This window comes from Silene latifolia, unplaced genomic scaffold, assembly GCF_048544455.1.
Source record: "Silene latifolia isolate original U9 population unplaced genomic scaffold, ASM4854445v1 scaffold_189, whole genome shotgun sequence".
Taxonomy (NCBI): domain Eukaryota; kingdom Viridiplantae; phylum Streptophyta; class Magnoliopsida; order Caryophyllales; family Caryophyllaceae; genus Silene; species Silene latifolia.
In genome coordinates this window covers 307,067-320,502 of record NW_027413155.1, presented here as the reverse complement: position 1 = coordinate 320,502, position 13,436 = coordinate 307,067, and the positions used below count along the sequence as shown (strand labels likewise).

General features: G+C 35.8%; 1 long non-coding RNA gene across 1 annotated transcript; it reads right to left on the bottom strand.

Annotated features, from left to right (window-relative positions):
• Positions 1-10,826: 10,826 nt before the first annotated feature.
• On the bottom strand, positions 10,827-12,913 carry LOC141638159 (uncharacterized). Its single transcript, XR_012542028.1, has 3 exons — positions 12,767-12,913; positions 11,550-11,607; positions 10,827-10,958 (listed from the first exon to the last, which is right to left on the bottom strand). It is a non-coding gene; the product is annotated as an uncharacterized LOC141638159 (long non-coding RNA).
• Positions 12,914-13,436: the final 523 nt, after the last annotated feature.

The following is a 13,436-nucleotide window of genomic DNA, read 5'->3' as shown; positions in this document are numbered from 1 at the left end:
CTAGTTAATTACTCATTGTGACTCGTTGTGTGAATCATTTGTCCTACTGCATTAGTCATTGTGACTCGTTGTGTGAATCATTTCACCTAATTTATTAGTCATTGTGACTCGTCGTGTGAATCATTTGTCCTTGTTCATTAGTCCTTGTGACTCGTTGTTCGAACCATTTGTCCTTGTTTATTAGTCATTGTGACTCTTTGTGTGAATCATTTGTCCTAGTTCATTAGTCATTGTTACTCTTTGTGTGAATCATTTGTCCTTGTTCATTAGTCCTTGTGACTCGTTGTGTGAACCATTTGTCCTTGTTTATTAGTCGTTGTGACTCTTTGTGTGAATCATTTGTCCGAGTTCATTTGTCATTGTGACTCGTCGTGTGAATCATTTGTCCTTGTTCATTAGCCATTGTGAGTCGTTGTGTGAATCATTTGTCCTTGTTCATTAGTTATAAACGAAGGCTAAGAGAAAAAAAAGTAGAGGTATGACTGGCATAAAATCGACAATTGGACTCAAAAAAGCATAGGCCTCCGGTAATTTGGCAAAAAAACAACTACTCGAATAAAGAGCAGCATTAAGACCGATCAAACTAAAGATATTAAGCATAACAGATTATTTTTTAAAAAATTGTATTTTGATTGAGTTATTGATAGAAAAAAAATCTTTCATTTTTTGAACTTACTCACTCAATCAAAAAACCTTCCATTCTCAATAGAGAATAGAAGAAATTGTACTTTCATATAATATCTTAATGGAATTTTTGGTAATGATCAATAAATTCGGGTGTGACACCCTCATTTTTAGCGTTAAATAAACAATAAATTCTACCGAAAAACTGACAGGATATGTTTGTAATTGGTTCAACTAGATAAAAACCTGTAATTTTAAAAACTTTTCTAAACCATTCACAAACATTTCCAAATGAAGAGTGCCAAAACCTGCAAATACTAACAACCTAATTTACATAACATAGCTAAGGTCGCTAGAATAAAGTGATACAAACCAAAGTAAAAGAGGGAGACATATGTCCCTCCAAAATATAAACACAACCATATGTTTAAAGGTTTACTACAAATAACCAAACTAGGTCCAAGATTCTTTTGCTCACTGGCTCGTCTGTGTACCCCATCTAATCATCATCAACCTGTCAATCGCATTTTATACAAACACGAAAGCCACAATTCAGTGGGGAGTAACTTCGAGTCCTCCCATCCACGAAATGTCGTAATTAATATAACATGTAAACATAAGAGTATGAATACAAATCACACATAGCCTTAGCATATAGATGCTAGACAATCGTGCTTATCATGTGAACAACAATATAACAACACATAGTCCTAGCATGTGAATTCTAGACCGACTCATACTACACTATCATGTGAATCACATAACATTCAGGAATCCAAACTCTATCAACCATAGCCGGCTTGCATCTCACCTTCTATGATTCATAGAATCATCAAACAAGAAAGGGCAATATATCAAAGACAGGCATAAGTTCTTAGCACCGTCAATAGTCACTCAGAATCGAGTCTATACCACGAGGTAGGGAAGGTAATCGAACCGGTATCTTGGCTCAGAGGTTCTATCAAAACATGGCCAAGACACAACACAACCCTAGCCTAAAATCTGCGCAGACCTAGACATGCGGATACACACCACCGCACCCAAGACCCACAATTTTTTTAAAACAAAGTGAGTACCCTAAGGAGTCCACCAAAGGGTTGGCTAGTACTTAAGCTGACCACTTACCCTCAAAATAAGTAACGAGGTCATGCCCCAACTTGGATATAAACCCACCAAGTCAGGTACACAAAGGCTATTAAGCAGTGAACATATACTCGTCAAAGACTATAAAGACCTATCTATGACAAACACAACAACCTGCAAGAAGTATTCAATACCAATTCCATTTCTTCAAGCAATTTTAACAATATTAAAGGTTTCAAGGAATCTAGGGCCGTTTCTACAATATAAGAAACCATTCAAACCAACCAACAACATATGTGAAATAAAAACATAATAAATGGCCTAAAACAAGAATAAGGCCAGTTATCCAATTCACACATTAATTTCATCCAACCGAATTTTTACCCGCAACCCCAACCTGCGCGACAGTGCACGTTCAATCGCGTGACGACCAATCACACAATTGATCGACATCGATTCAGTCAAAGGGACTAAGGCTCAGTTTTCGGCATAATCATCCAAACATTACAATTATCGCTATAAAATTCATTTTAAGCCTATTCATTACAATTTCATATCATAACCTATCCTAACATGTGCAACCTACCAATTTAAGCATAATTTTACCATTAACATTATATTTACTACTAACATAATTCATTTCAAAAGATTACCCATGTGTTACTTATACTAAATATAACATTAATAAACCCGAAACGACGAACAACGCATGAAAAACCGCGAAACAAGCAACGGGCCGACCCGGGCCAACCCAGGGCTGCCGTGGGCCTGCCTGGGCCTGCTGGGCCTGCTGGCCGCCACCCCCACTACCTCCGTTTCTCCGTTTTTGTTCATTTTAACATCGTTTTAAGCATCAATTAATCATTCCCAATTCATTTCCATACTAATATGTGAACTTAAACTAATAAAAGACATGATTTAGACATGAATTTAAGCCATATTATCATGTGAAATAAACCACTCAATTAACAATCACAAAATCATACAAAAAGCAAAGAATGTGACATTTATTCGTCGAGTAACTCGAAATATGTTACCTTAAGCTAAGAATGAGCAATTAGCACCTTGAACACCAAACCCTAATATACATGTTAGCCACTATCTTCAACTATATACGAGTCTCCAAACTCGTCTTCTAAATCTTCACCTAAATAAACAATAAAAACACAATTATAAGCACTAAAATCAAAACCCTAAAAATGGTGGATAAAATAAATTTAGGGCAAATGAATTTAATACATACTAGGATGTTGGAAATGAAGAGAGGATTCCAAATATGTAATCCTTATGAAATTTGGAGTAGAAATGAGTGAATTATGATGAAAATTAGCTTAAAAAGGTAAGAAAATGGTGTTTTATGTTTAGAAAGCTTTAGAACATTCAAGGGAGATGAAGTTGGAAAAGAAAAATGCAAAGGGAAGGTGAAGGAAGGGTGTGGCGTGGCTAGGAGATAGGAGACGGGATTTTTCCCGCGGAATTTCATTAGTCGGTTTTGGCTCGTTTCGCCGATAATTAGAACCGTTTGTCAAATGCAAATTCCGACGATGCCAAAGTTCTTAAATACGAGATTACAAGAAGATTGAGTACTCATATGACCCATTTCCAAAATCGTTTGCCCAATTTTCAAAAGAATTGTCGTTTTTCCCGATATGCCCTTATTTCGAAATAAAAGGTTTTTACATGGTTTAAACTATTTTTAAACATTTAGAAACTATCAAATTAAATAATTTACTTCAAAATATAGTAGAATTACATTTCGTTGAATTATTATTACTTCAAATACATTAATATTAAATTCAACTTGATTAATAAATTACTTTCGCAATATAATAACGGTCCGAAATTACGGGGTGTTACAATCATCCCTCCTTTTAAGAAGTTTCGTCCTCGAAACTTGCAAGTAGAAAACAAAAATACAATAAGGACGAATTCAATTTTCCAAGGGCGAAAATCAAAACATTCAAAACAAATTGGAATTTCAAAAGATGATCCTTCAAAAGGGGTTAAGAAAACTTTCAAAAACACGATGTCCATATCAAGGGAATGAGAGAACTCTTGATGCATGCAAGCGCGCTATCATTCCGAATCAAGCACAAATTAAAATACGAAATCATTCGCCGATAAGTGCAGAACTAGTTATCAGACGTCTCCAATAACGAATTCTGACAACAAATCAACGCCAAAACAAAATGAAAGCGAAAGGTCAAATGCAAATGTTATAGAAAAATGGTAAATCATTTTTCAAACTTTACCAGAAGTCAAGTTTTCCAAATATAATACAAATTTTAACAATGAATCGAAAAGTTAACTCACATTGGTCCGAAATTACACAAAACGAGAAATAGCTTAGGTATCAAATCAAACACTAAGGTTGAAAGGGAGTGAGAATCATTTGTCCTTGTTTATTAGACATTGTGACTCGTCGTGTGAATCATTTGTCCTTGTTCATTAGTCCTTGTGACTCGTTGTGTGAACCATTTGTCCTTGTTTATTAGTCATTGTGACTCGTTGTGTGAATCATTTGTCCTTGTTCATTAGTCCTTGTGACTCGTTGTGTGAACCATTTGTCATTGTTCATTAGTTATTGTGACTCCTTGTGTGAATCCTTTATCCTAGTTAATTACTCATTGTGATTCGTTGTGTGAATCATTTGTCCTAGTACATTAGTCATTGTGACTCGTTGTGTGAATCATTTCACCTAATTCATTAGTCATTGTGACTCGTCGTGTGAATCATTTGTCCTTGTTCATTAGTCCTTGTGACTCTTTGTTCGAACCATTTGTCCTTATTTATTAGTCATTGTGACTCTTTGTGTGAATCATTTGTCCTAGTTCATTAGTCATTGTTACTCTTTGTGTGAATCATTTGTCCTTGTTCATTAGTCCTTGTGACTCGTTGTGTGAACCATTTGTCCTTGTTTATTAGTCGTTGTGACTCTTTGTGTGAATCATTTGTCCGAGTTCATTTGTCATTGTGACTCGTCGTGTGAATCATTTGTCCTTGTTCATTAGCCATTGTGAGACGTTGTGTGAATCATTTGTCCTTGTTCATTAGTTATTGTGACTCTTTGTGTGAATCATTTGTTCTAGTTAATTACACATTGTGACTCGTTGTGCGAACCATTTGTCTTTTTTCATTAGTTATTATGACTCGTTGTGTGAATCATTTGTCCTTGTTCATTAGTCCTTGTGACTCGTTGTGTGAACCATTTGTCATTGTTCATTAGTTATTATGACTCTTTGTGTGAATCATTTGTCCTAGTTAATTACTCATTGTGACTCGTTGTGTGAATCATTTGTCCTAGTACATTAGTCATTGTGACTCGTTGTGTGAATCATTTCTCCTAATTCATTAGTCATTGTGACTCGTCGTGTGAATCATTTTTCCTTGTTCATTAGCCATTGTGACTCGTTGTGTGAATCATTGGTCCTTGTTCATTAGTTATTGTGACTCTTTGTGTGAATTATTTGTCCTAGTTAATTACACATTGTGACTCGTTGTGCGAACCATTTGTCTTTATTCATTAGTCATTATAACTCGTTGTGTGAATCATTTGTCCTTGTTCATTAGTCCTTGTGACTCATTGTGTGAACCATTTGTCATTGTTCATTAGTTATTATGACTCTTTGTGTGAATCATTTGTCCTAGTTAATTATCCATTGTGACTCGTTGTGTAAATCATTTGTCCTTGGTCATTATTTATTGTGACTCTTTGTGTGAATCATTTGTCCTAGTTCATTAGTCATTGTGACTCGTTGTGTGAATCATTTGTCTTTATTCATTAGTCATTATGACTCGTTGTGTGAATCATTTGTCCTTGTTCATTAGTCCTTGTGACTCGTTGTGTGAACCATTTGTCATTGTTCATTAGTTATTATGACTCTTTGTGTGAATAATTTGTCCTAGTTAATTACTCATTGTGACTCGTTGTGTAAATCATTTGTCCTTGGTCATTATATATTGTAACTCTTTGTGTGAATCCTTTTTCCTAATTAATTACTCATTGTGACTCGTTGTGTGAATCATTTGTATTAGTGCATTAGTCATTGTGACTCGTTGTGTGAATCATTGCACCTAATTTATTAGTCATTGTGACTCGTCGTGTGAATCATTTGTCCTTGTTCATTAGTCCTTGTGACTCGTTGTTCGAACCATTTGTCCTTGTTTATTAGTCATTGTGACTCTTTGTGTGAATCATTTGTCCTATATCATTAGTCATTGTTACTCTTTGTGTGAATCATTTGTCCTTGTTCATTAGTCCTTGTGACTCGTTGTGTGAACCATTTGTCCTTGTTTATTAGTCGTTGTGACTCTTTGTGTGAATCATTTGTCCGAGTTCATTTGTCATTGTGACTCGTCGTGTGAATCATTTGTCCTTGTTCATTAGCCATTGTGAGTCGTTGTGTGAATCATTTGTCCTTGTTCATTAGTTATAAACGAAGGCTAAGAGAAAAAAAAGTAGAGGTATGACTGGCATAAAATCGACAATTGGACTCAAAAAAGCATAGGCCTCCGGTAATTTGGCAAAAAAAACAACTACTCGAATAAAGAGCAGAATTAAAACCGATCAAACTAAAGATATTAAGCATAACAGATTATTTTTTAAAAAATTGTATTTTGATTGAGTTATTGATAGAAAAAAAATCTTTCATTTTTTGAACTTACTCACTCAATAAAAAAACCTTCCATTCTCAATAGAGAATAGAAGAAAATCTACTTTCATATAATATCTTAATGGAATTTTTGGTAATGATCAATAAATTCGTGACTCTTTGTGTGAATCAGTTGTCCTAGTTAATTACACATTGTGACTCGTTGTGCGAACCATTTGTCTTTATTCATTAGTCATTATGACTCGTCGTGTGAATCATTTGTCCTTGTTCATTAGTCCTTGTGACTCTTTGTTCGAACCATTTGTCCTTATTTATTAGTCATTGTGACTCTTTGTGTGAATCATTTGTCCTAGTTCATTAGTCATTGTTACTCTTTGTGTGAATCATTTGTCCTTGTTCATTAGTCCTTGTGACTCGTTGTGTGAACCATTTGTCCTTGTTTATTAGTCGTTGTGACTCTTTGTGTGAATCATTTGTCCGAGTTCATTTGTCATTGTGACTCGTCGTGTGAATCATTTGTCCTTGTTCATTAGCCATTGTGAGTCGTTGTGTGAATCATTTGTCCTTGTTCATTAGTTATTGTGACTCTTTGTGTGAATCATTTGTTCTAGTTAATTACACATTGTGACTCGTTGTGCGAACCATTTGTCTTTATTCATTAGTTATTATGACTCGTTGTGTGAATCATTTGTCCTTGTTCATTAGTCCTTGTGACTCGTTGTGTGAACCATTTGTCCTTGGTCATTATATATTGTGACTCTTTGTGTGAATCCTTTTTCCTAATTAATTACTCATTGTGACTCGTTGTGTAAATCATTTGTCCTTGGTCATTATATATTGTGACTCTTTGTGTGAATCCTTTTTCCTAATTAATTACTCATTGTGACTCGTTGTGTGAATCATTTGTATTAGTGCATTAGTCATTGTGACTCGTTGTGTGAATCATTGGTCCTTGTTCATAAGTTATTGTGACTCGTCGTGTGAATCATTTGTCCTAGTTAATTACACATTGTGACTCGTTGTGCGAACCATTTGTCTTTATTCATTAGTCATTATAACTCGTTGTGTGAATCATTTGTCCTTGTTCATTAGTCCTTGTGACTCATTGTGTGAACCATTTGTCATTGTTCATTAGTTATTATGACTCTTTGTGTGAATCATTTGTCCTAGTTAATTACCCATTGTGACTCGTTGTGTAAATCATTTGTCCTTGGTCATTATTTATTGTGACTCTTTGTGTGAATCATTTGTCCTAGTTCATTAGTCATTGTGACTTGTTGTGTGAATCATTTGTCTTTATTCATTAGTCATTATGACTCGTTGTGTGAATCATTTGTCCTTGTTCATTAGTCCTTGTGACTCGTTGTGTGAACCATTTGTCATTGTTCATTAGTTATTATGACTCTTTGTGTGAATCATTTGTCCTAGTTAATTACTCATTGTGACTCGTTGTGTAAATCATTTGTCCTTGGTCATTATATATTGTGACTCTTTGTGTGAATCCTTTTTCCTAATTAATTACTCATTGTGACTCGTTGTGTGAATCATTTGTCATAGTGCATTAGTCATTGTGACTCGTTGTGTGAATCATTTCACCTAATTTATTAGTCATTGTGACTCGTCGTGTGAATCATTTGTCCTTGTTCATTAGTCCTTGTGACTCGTTGTTCGAACCATTTGTCCTTGTTTATTAGTCATTGTGACTCTTTGTGTGAATCATTTGTCCTAGTTCATTAGTCATTGTTACTCTTTGTGTGAATCATTTGTCCTTGTTCATTAGTCCTTGTCACTCGTTGTGTGAACCATTTGTCCTTGTTTATTAGTCGTTGTGACTCTTTGTGTGAATCATTTGTCCTAGTTCATTTGTCATTGTGACTCGTCGTGTGAATCATTTGTCCTTGTTCATTAGCCATTGTGAGTCGTTGTGTGAATCATTTGTCCTTGTTCATTAGTTATAAACGAAGGCTAAGAGAAAAAATAGTAGAGGTATGACTGGCATAAAATTGACAATTAGACTCAAAAAAGCATAGGCCTCCGGTAATTTGGCAAAAAAACAACTACTCGAATAAAGAGCAGAATTAAGACCGATCAAACTAAAGATATTAAGCATAACAGATTATTTTTTAAAAAATTGTATTTTGATTGAGTTATTGATAGAAAAAAAATCTTTCATTTTTTGAACTTACTCACTCAATCAAAAAACCTTCCATTCTCAATAGAGATTAGAAGAAATTCTACTTTCATATAATATCTTAATGGAATTTTTGGTAATGATCAATAAATTCGTGACTCTTTGTGTGAATCAGTTGTCCTAGTTAATTACACATTGTGACTCGTTGTGCGAACCATTTGTCTTTATTCATTAGTCATTATGACTCGTTGTGTGAATCATTTGTCCTTGTTCATTAGTCCTTGTGACTCGTTGTGTGAACCATTTGTCATTGTTCATTAGTTATTATGACTCTTTGTGTGAATCATTTGTCCTAGTTAATTACTCATTGTGACTCGTTGTGTGAATCATTGGTCCTAGTACATTAGTCATTGTGACTCGTTGTGTGAATCATTTCTCCTAATTCATTAGTCATTGTGACTCGTCGTGTGAATCATTTGTCCTTGTTCATTATCCATTGTGACTCGTTGTTTGAATCATTGGTCCTGGTTCATTAGTTATTGTGACTCTTTGTGTGAATCATTTGTCCTAGTTAATTACACATTGTGACTCGTTGTGCGAACCATTTGTCTTTATTCATTAGTCATTATAACTCGTTGTGTGAATCATTTGTCCTTGTTCATTAGTCCTTGTGACTCATTGTGTGAACCGTTTGTCATTGTTCATTAGTTATTATGACTCTTTGTGTGAATCATTTGTCCTAGTTAATTACCCATTGTGACTCGTTGTGTAAATCATTTGTCCTTGGTCATTATTTATTGTGACTCTTTGTGTGAATCATTTGTCCTAGTTCATTAGTCATTGTGACTCGTTGTGTGAATCATTTGTCTTTATTCATTAGTCATTATGACTCGTTGTGTGAATCATTTGTCCTAGTTCAGTACTCCTTGTGACTCGTTGTGTGAACCATTTGTCATTGTTCATTAGTTATTATGACTCTTTGTGTGAATCATTTGTCCTAGTTAATTACTCATTGTGACTCGTTGTGTAAATCATTTGTCCTTGGTCATTATATATTGTGACTCTTTGTGTGAATCCTTTTTCCTAATTAATTACTCATTGTGACTCGTTGTGCGAATCATTTGTCCTAGTGCATTAGTCATTGTGACTCGTTGTGTGAATCATTTCACCTAATTTATTAGTCATTGTGACTCGTCGTGTGAATCATTTGTCCTTGTTCATTAGTCCTTGTGACTCGTTGTTCGAACCATTTGTCCTTGTTTATTAGTTCATTAGTCATTGTTACTCTTTGTGTGAATCATTTGTCCTTGTTCATTAGTCCTTGTGACTCGTTGTGTGAACCATTTGTCCTTGTTTATTAGTCGTTGTGACTCTGTGTTTGAATCATTTGTCCGAGTTCATTTGTCATTGTGACTCGTCGTGTGAATCATTTGTCCTTGTTCATTAGCCATTGTGAGTCGTTTTGTGAATCATTTGTCCTTGTTCATTAGTCCTTGTGACTCGTTGTGTGAACCATTTGTCATTGTTCATTAGTTATTATGACTCTTTGTGTGAATCATTTGTCCTAGTTAATTACTCATTGTGACTCGTTGTGTGAATCATTTGTCCTAGTACATTAGTCATTGTGACTCGTTGTGTGAATCATTTCTCCTAATTCATTAGTCATTGTGACTCGTCGTGGGAATCATTTGTCCTTGTTCATTAGTCCTTGTGACTCGTTGTTTGAACAATTTGTCTTTGTTTATTAGTCATTGTGACTCTTTGTGTGAACCATTTGTACTTGTTTATTAGTCGTTGTGACTCTTTGTGTGAATCATTTGTCCTAGTTCATTAGTCATTGTGACTCGTTGTGTGAATCATTTCACCTAATTCATTAGTCATTGTGACTCGTCGTGTGAATCATTTGTCCTTGTTCATTAGTCCTTGTGACTCTTTGTTCGAACCATTTGTCCTTGTTTATTAGTCATTGTGACTCTTTGTGTGAATCATTTGTCCTAGTTCATTAGTCATTGTTACTCTTTGTGTGAATCATTTGTCCTTGTTCATTAGTCCTTGTGACTCGTTTTGTGAACCATTTGTCCTTGTTTAGTAGTCGTTGTGACTCTTTGTGTGAATCATTTGTCCGAGTTCATTTGTCATTGTGACTCGTTGTGTGAATCATTTGTCCTTGTTCATTAGCCATTGTGAGTCGTTGTGTGAATCATTTGTCCTTGTTCATTAGTTATGTAACACCCCGGTTTATGAAGGAGCCTTTAGCAAGACATTCCCTAATAAACCGGAGTGTTACCATCTCGGTTTCCCGCGGTAGTGAATAACAAATTAAACTCCAAGGCAAAATTATATAATTACTTTAATTTAATTATTACAAAACCTCTTTTACGTCAAATTACAAAGAACTAACATAAATAAAAGTGAAAGTCTTCTAGATGATGATCTAGCTACTAAGTCTTCTGATCCAGAGTCTCACGCCCACCAAGCTCCCGTTCTATCTCTTAAACCTGTCAAGTCTGCTCGCCAATATTTGGGTCATCACAGGTGTTCACGAATACACAGGGTCAACCACGAGGTTGAGTAGGGAAAACAATGAAACAACAAAAATATGATATGCATGCTCCTCCGTCACCTCCATCTCCGTCTCAACTCATATCTCATAACCGCCTCATAACTCATAACCTGAACGCCCACCATACCGATCCCCGAGACTATATATATCGACCGTAGTCGATCTCGCTACCATGAATCGAGACACCAGGGCAAGTCCTGCAGAACCCGCCTGGGCCTTATCACAACATCATCATATCACAACCTCGTCACCACCACACCATCCTCCAACTCCAATGCATATGAAATGCTCAACAGTAATTAATGCAATGCAATATGTATATCATTGAACTGATCAATTATAAAATCATGCCAGCTACCAAATGTTGTGATAGCATACTCGATACGATCAATTCGGTCAATCACAATCCAGTATATGAGTCATAGCATAAAGCAACAACCACGAAACCAGTCAACGTTCACAACTTGGTCAAATGAAACACAACAAGTCAACACAATTCAACAACAACGATAATAAGTCAAGTGTATTTCCCTACCTCGTAGCAAATTCGAGCAGACAAGCCAATTGATAACAATCTTCTATAAAGTCGGATCCTACAATTACAACATATATTAATTAATAACTAAAATAACTATTTCATTAGTTAACACGAATTACCTTAATCACACTACTTAATTAATAACTTCATTAGTTAGTTATATTAACCTCACTTTTACCTACCCAACTAAACAACCCATTTAAATCAATCACTAACTTAAAAAAAACCAAGCTCCCTTTATCTTTCTAATCATGCGGTCAACATTAGTCATTATTACCTAATTCATTATCATAGGTTTATCATATGTTTTACCATTATACATGTTACTGTGTTTCGATATACCTCCCATCAGTCAAACTAACCCGTTTATTCTGAACCATACCACCCGAACCAACCCGACTACATGAACCACCATCACCGCGGCACCATAGAACCACGACCACCACGGCGTCACCACACTGTAGTACTTGTCATCCGTCTATTACCCACGGCTAAGTCCAACATGATTACCCAACACAATCCCACGGCCGAAACAGAGAGACCACCCGCCGTCACCGCAACAATAACCAATTGACACGAAACCACTATAAGTACGTGACTCAGCACCAACCCGACTCATTGCACTAGCTTCACACCTTAATTCCACTCCTATAATATGCATGGTCTCAACGAGTTGCTGCCGAAACCGCAACTAAACAGAGCTGACTCGGCCAGCAGCTTATCCCGACTCAAACGACTCTCTAAAACACTAACAGCCCCCTAACCGTGACTATCACTGAACACCAGTCGTTCCACATCGATGCTCTAACAACCAACATTATCACATCTATAACCCGACTCCAAATCGACTCATGACGTATCCTTAAACAGGGTAGCACGACCAGGGCATAAACTTGAGTGATTTAATAAAATAGAACAAACGCTAGGTGTCCGATAACATCAAGAGTAAGTCCTAATAGATTCAGATTGAAAAGGCCTGTAACAAGTGCGTTCAACAATGTAGATTTTACCGAAACTCGACCCAAAACAGTGTAATCAGACTGTTCCTGTCCGGCCATGACTATGGCCGTTAAACACCTATTAACCACCATATAAACGTCCTAAAATTCCGCCCCTAATCACGACTTATCGACCCACCATCAACCTACCAAACCCGACATCGAACCCGATTCTAAACGAACTCAACATCTAATTATTATTAAAAGAGCACATACCGTTATCCTGGTTAAGGGGGAGATGAAAGCTTGAGTGTGTTAAAGATGACTTGGCTCGCCTCGCCGCGCTAAATCGTTCTCGCTGTTACCCTCTCTTTTCCGCCGCTATCTTTCTTTCTCTTTATCCTTTTTCTTGTTTGTTTTGTGTGTAATGGAAAACCACCGGGTAGGGTAGCTTAGGACCTTGTAGTATATATAGGTCTAATTATCAATATTTATGGGATTAGTTATTATTATTATTATTATTATTATTATTACATAATAGTGTGTAATATAATACTCCTTACTAATTATTAGCCTATTATCACATTATGATTCCCAAGTGACTCTATTAAAACCGTTTATTAAAGTAACTAATTATTCGTTTAAGTCCTAGAAGTACGGGGTATTACAGTCTTCCCTCCTTAAAATGAACTTCGTCCCCGAAGTTCACTCACGTACTCAAACATCAAAAGGGGTATTGTATATCGTACATACGTACATCACGCATTTCTAACACAGTTAACACACACTTTTGACACATCAATTAAATATAACAGACACGAAATGTTACATTCTACCCTCCTAAAAATAAACTTCGTCCCGAAGTTTAACTCATCTTCACTTAACCCAACTAACTACAACTAATAACTACCTGAGAACACAAATGTATAACAACTAAATAACCACC